Genomic DNA, 6012 nt, shown 5'->3' with positions numbered 1-6012 from the left:
GAAATCTCCTCGGAATATACCGAGGGAGAACTTCGTCGGGATATTTCCTCGGAAGTTCATCGATCGATGCGTTTTTGGACATATATCCATCGATCGATCTGTTTATAAAAGAACGTTCGGAATATATCGAGGGACATCTTCCTCGGAATATACCGAGGGACATCTTCCTCGGAATATACCGAGAGACACCTTTCCTCGGAATATACAGAGGAACATGTTCCTCGGAATATGTCCCTCGGTATATTCCGAACGTTTTTTTATAAACGGATCGATCGATGGATATATGTCAAAAAACGCATCGATCGATGAACTTCCGAGGAAATATCCCGACGAAGTTCTCCCTCGGTATATTCCGAGGAGATTTCTGACAAACTAGTGATCCTCGGAATTCCGTCGGAAATTTGTTTCCTCGTAATTCCGTCGGAAAATTCCGAGAGATTTCCGAGGAAAGAAGAAATTTCGAGGAATTATTTCCGAGGACTTGTTTCGTCGGTATGTCGTCGGAATAACGTTATTCCGACGAAATTCCGACGATTTTTTCCCTCAGTATCCTTGCTGTTTTCTTGTAGTGGTAGGGTTCCAAACTAGATCGCTTCTGGGAGTCGTACATCTTCAAAATTAACAGATCAACCCGTGGACAGAATCTATACGAAAAAAGTAACAATGTACTCCTGGAAGTTTCACAGGATAACTATGAATAGGCTGAGAATAAGAGTAAGACATGATGGAACTCTGATGAGTATGTTATATAGTCTGAGGTAACAAACAAATTGTGACTTTTTATTTAACAGAGTAGAAGACTTGGCTGTATAGTTCCAAACGACTTGATGAAACATGGATCGGTGGTGATTGATAACCAAGGCTTCGACACGTAATCGAGAATGTTTATGTTTTAATAGTATAGATAATTATTAATCATAGTTCATGATATATACATCATGTAGATTATTCAATGTTGAAGACTATAATTGGCCGACATTACTAAAGTGTCTGTAAGATTGATAATAAGTATTATTCATGGTCCATGGTATATATCACCCATGTAGTAATGTAAAATGGATAACTTATAATCAATCAACAATAATAGTTTTATAAACATTGAACATAAGTATTACTAATGTTTCATGGTGTATATATATCAAAAACCTATGAAATGTTCGTTTTATGGAGTAACTTTATAATTAAATACTATTCAGATTCATGTTCAAGTGAGTATCTCACTATTTCTTAGTGTCATAATCAGTATATTTTTAAAATACCATCGTGTCTAGAACAAATTTTGTATATTGCAAGTATAATAAAAAAAAAAATTAAAATACCATCGTGTCTAGAACAAATTTTGTACATTGCAAGTATAATAAAAAAAATTTGCTTAGTTATAACTTCCGTATGATTGTAGGAGAAAATATAGGGTATGAAGCATTGACTGATATTGCATAGTTAGATTAATTTATTATATGGCCAAATAGTTTTTTTTTTTTTGACAACATCATTTAGAAACTACGAAGAACCTCCAACCGGTCCAACAAGCCAAACCGGTGGGAGTGAATCGACATAAAGCATAGCTGAGGAAGAAATCCTCGCACCACGTGCAAGCTAGTCCGCCAAAGTGTTTTGTGCTCTAGAAATATGTCTGATCCGGAAGTGAGAGATGAAAATCTTACTGCGATTGAATTCTTCCATGTGTGTAGAGAAAGCAGGCTATTCTTCAGGTGTCGACACCATCTTTACCAGTTGAGAATAATCCATCGCAAAAATTACATCAGAAAATTGGATGGTCTTCATGCACTTCATTGCCCAAATTAGTGCTTCACACTCAGCATTCAAAGGTGACAAACTCCTACGAAGATTCATTGCCCCCATCATAACATATGTCGAACCACTCTTTCTAGATAACCATCCTTGTCCTGTAAATATGTCTTCTTCTTTCCAAGCCCCATCAATATAACAAACTCTAGTATCTTCCAGTGCTAGACAAACATGTTGTAAACTCTCACTATAGGAATTCTCTGAAGGACGGTACATAGATAACTGAGCCTCCATCCATATCTTACTTTCCACATCAGCCGATCGTAATTAATAAATAGTTAATAAGTAGGTGCAACAACTTTTTACGTAGATTTTTTAGGATAATTGTTTTAATAGTATAGATTAGATTTTGATCCACACTTTAAAACCGCATGATTAATTTTTATTCAAAATTTTATTTACTGAAAATTCGAAATTTTATACGTATGTATTTTATAAAAAAAAATGTTTTTAAAGTATAGATAATTAAATTAAATTTACATGGATATAATTTTATGAAAATAAGATAATACATTTACAAGACCCTATAGATATTTTCCTGCCCGTCTTATTTACTTAATTTAGTTTTAGTTTTATAATAATTTAGTTTCAGTTTTATAATAATTTAAAACTACGTGAATCACCTGCGCCTATGCGGGCATAAACTTTTTTATAATAAAACAAAATGTAATAATTAGTTTTAGTTGTATTTGTTTTTGTATTTTCAAGTTAGTTTAATTAAATTTTCATTTCTTAATTATTTAGTTGCAGTGTTATAATTTTATGTGCAATATATTCAACTTGGCCATAATATTTATGTCTAAACTTTAGTGTAAAAATTGATCTTCAATTTTTTAATTATTTTGGATTCAAAATCTTAACATTTTTTCTCGAACTTCTTAACCAAGTCATTACTTTTAGTTGTTACAGTTCCTCTTCTTCAATTTTGATTTTTATAATTGTAGGATTAGTAGTAGTTGAAAGATATGAGTTTTAAAAATTATCTCATCATCAATCAAAACCAGCTTTATAGAAACAACTTCTTTAAGATATTTTTTCTAAAAACATCATAATTTTAATTTTGATTTTAGATGCATATATCTAAAGAAGAACGATTTTTTTGGATGAAAGTCATAGAAATTGTTTTCCTACCAAAAAAAAATACATTTTTTTATGAATAAGAAAGATTTTATGTGAATGATGAATGATTGACTGATATTTTTTTATTGTTGTGGACAGTTTAATAGTTTAAATATATGAGAATCCGTTTCATATTATGATTTTGAAGCATTTAAATAGTATTAGGATTAAGATTTTATAATGTAAAAAAATTGCATAAAATTGTGTGGATATTTTTGTAGAATAAAAAAATTTATAATTATCAAAAGGTAGACTCACATATTTTCTTTTTTATTAAGAAATAATATATTTGAAATATATTAAAATTTTGCATTTTAATAGTAAAAATATTGCCTTTTCCATACAAATATGGTTTTATTAATAAAAACTAAAATAAAAACGAAAATATTTCTAGATATTGTCTTTTATATGAAATTCTTTTTTGATAACAATTTAGTTATAAAAGGAATGTATTAATAAAAAAACATAAAAATAAAATATTAATAACGAAAGTGGCAATTATATAATAAACTTAATTCATATATATATATATATATATTAAAATAAAATTTTAAATAATATTATAGATAAATTTACTGAATTATAATGATTTACCCACGTTTTGGCCTTTTTTGCTGCATCTGATGGAATCGTTTTCGAGAATTTAGCTGCTAGATTCTTGAACGATGTCCAAGTTCCTGGGGTAAGAGTTGTCACATATTTTGCTTAGGGCATGATGACATATCTTGAAACCTGCACCTTCTGTTTGATTTTGAGACAGTTGATTATATGGATTTTTCAGGCCCGTGCTTTCTACGGGTTTCAAATTGCCATGGAGAACATTCACTCGGGCATGGTTTTGTATGCAGAGAAGTATGGACTTGGACAATCTCAAATGTTTTCAGTTTTGATTTCACTGCAAAGCCTCAAGATATCATTAAGGAAAAGGATGAAAACAAGCCTAGCTAAAATAGATAATGTTTACATGGAGATGCCAACACTGTTACGTTCTGTTTCAAGTCATATGGTAAAGAACAAAGGCCTAAGTTAGGTCATGGTGAAATGAACATAAACATCTGAGGACCAAACCATACGACTTGTAACGAGTACCCAAGAGGAGCTTTGTTGTTGTCATAAATAGGAGCTTGGTTGTTGTCAACAAAGCTTTTTTTGTTGCCAACTTCTGGAGACATTTATAAAGGATTTACAGGAGAAGGATAGATTGTTCAATGCTATTGAGACCATCCCCTGCATTTCCAACAAGGCAAAATGGTGTCTAGATAGAATTCAAAGGTTTCAGACATGGTGCTGAGTTAAGTGCTTAGATTTTAAGAGTTGAAGAAACATCAGTCGGACAGTAATACTATTGTCTGCACTCCTATGTCTTTTGCTGTGAGGCTGTTTGCTTTTGCATGAGTTGAAGGAATCTTCTTCTAGGGAAGGTATCCTTTTCCTGTTGCTGCGTGCGCATATGTAGCTCTTAAAAGCAGACTGCGTGTATAAGCATTGCATGTCTTTGGCGGCTTCTATGCCATAATCTGGCTTAAGAAGTTGACATTCTGATACGAGCTTATATCAAGAGATGAGGGTCGCCACTGTTACTTTGCTTGTCTCTTGTACAGGTAAGAAAGAGACTCTATGGTAACAGAGGACCACTTTGGATTTTATTATCCATTAACTCCTTATTATACTTCTTTGCAGTTTGCTGCAGAAGCAGCTTCCTTTAGAGAAAGTTTATCAGATTGTTCTTGAGGCAGTAGAAATTGAGACAGAGTTTGTCTGCAAGGCCCTTCCATGTGATTTTAATTGGAATGAACTCAAACCTTATGAGCCAGTACATACAATTTGTTGCAGACCGTTTTCTGGTAAAAGGAAATAAATGTTGTTCCTTTTGTTTATGGCATTTTGAAACATGAACTTCAAGCTCATAGATTTGTCTTGTTTTTTTTTTGCTGTAGGTTACCTTGGGATGTGATAGGAGATACAAAGCAGAAAATCCATTTGACTGGATGGAGTTCATATCTCTCCAGTAAGTAATTGATTTATCTCAATGAAAGACACATAGACCTGATCAAGAGCAGCGTTCTCTTCATTGGTGAAGTGAGACTTTGGTACTTTTATGCAGGGCTCGTCCTCGGAAAAACCGAATGTAACATTGACTTTAGACTGTCCCAAAAAAAAAAAAAAAATTTTGAAGAAAATTACAAACATAGGCTCCTAAAACAATGTTTTTAGGCACCAAAGTATATGCAAACAAAAATATTTTAGTTGAAATCTTTAATAAGTCGTCTATAGCCTCTTAAATCTGGAAGACAAAACTTCTTTGACAAGAGAAAGGGAGAGTATCAAAAGGCATCGGTTATGTCAAGCCTCCAAGACGGGTATAAGAATTGCGAATTCAAGATTGACGAGGACTTTTGAGTTAAATCCCCCATGGAATCTGGAAGGGGCACATATGATTTGTTTTAAAATGAATTACTACTCCAAAATGAGAACAGTGTGTATAGTAGACTAATAGTAGAAGAAGAAAAGGAAAGAAACATACTTTAAATCACATTAGTGTCAGTTAGGTTAGCAATGGATCGGATGTTATCTTCTCTTAGCATTGCTTGTGCCTTCTCTAATGTGTAATAATATTACATCTTCTTAGTTAATATTTTGTGAAGATGAGAACTTTGTTGCTCAAGTAAATTAAGTCCAGTATCTTTACGGCATAACACTACAAGAAAACAGCGGTATTTTGACGGACATTCCGACGGAAAATGAAATCCTCGGAATATCCCGAGGAATTTCCGAGGATATTCTGAGGGAACACAAATTTTTGTTTCCTCGGAATATACCGACGGAATTCCGAGGAATTATTAATCCGTCGGAATATTCTTATGGAATACCGAGGGAAACCGTATTCCTCGGAAAAAACCGATGAATTCCAAAGATATATTATAGCCGTTAGAGAGCCGTTGTGGGATTTTAAAAATTCCGAGGAAATTCCGACGAACTAGCCGTTTCCGTCAGAATTCCGTCGGAATTTCCTCGGTCTGTCGGCAGGATTTCAACTATAAATACAAGCACCCCTCTTCCTCTTCATTCACTCCATATCTTCAT

The 6012-nt window shown here is 33.1% G+C and overlaps 1 pseudogene; it reads left to right on the top strand.

Moving 5' to 3' along the window:
* The first annotated feature begins 3523 nt into the window (after window positions 1-3523).
* Window positions 3524-5328, top strand: LOC106337230 (annotated as a pseudogene).
* Window positions 5329-6012: the final 684 nt, after the last annotated feature.

Source organism: Brassica oleracea, chromosome C1 (assembly GCF_000695525.1).
Source record: "Brassica oleracea var. oleracea cultivar TO1000 chromosome C1, BOL, whole genome shotgun sequence".
Taxonomy (NCBI): domain Eukaryota; kingdom Viridiplantae; phylum Streptophyta; class Magnoliopsida; order Brassicales; family Brassicaceae; genus Brassica; species Brassica oleracea.
Note: the sequence above shows the minus strand (reverse complement) of the source record. Positions and strands in the feature narration are given on the sequence as shown.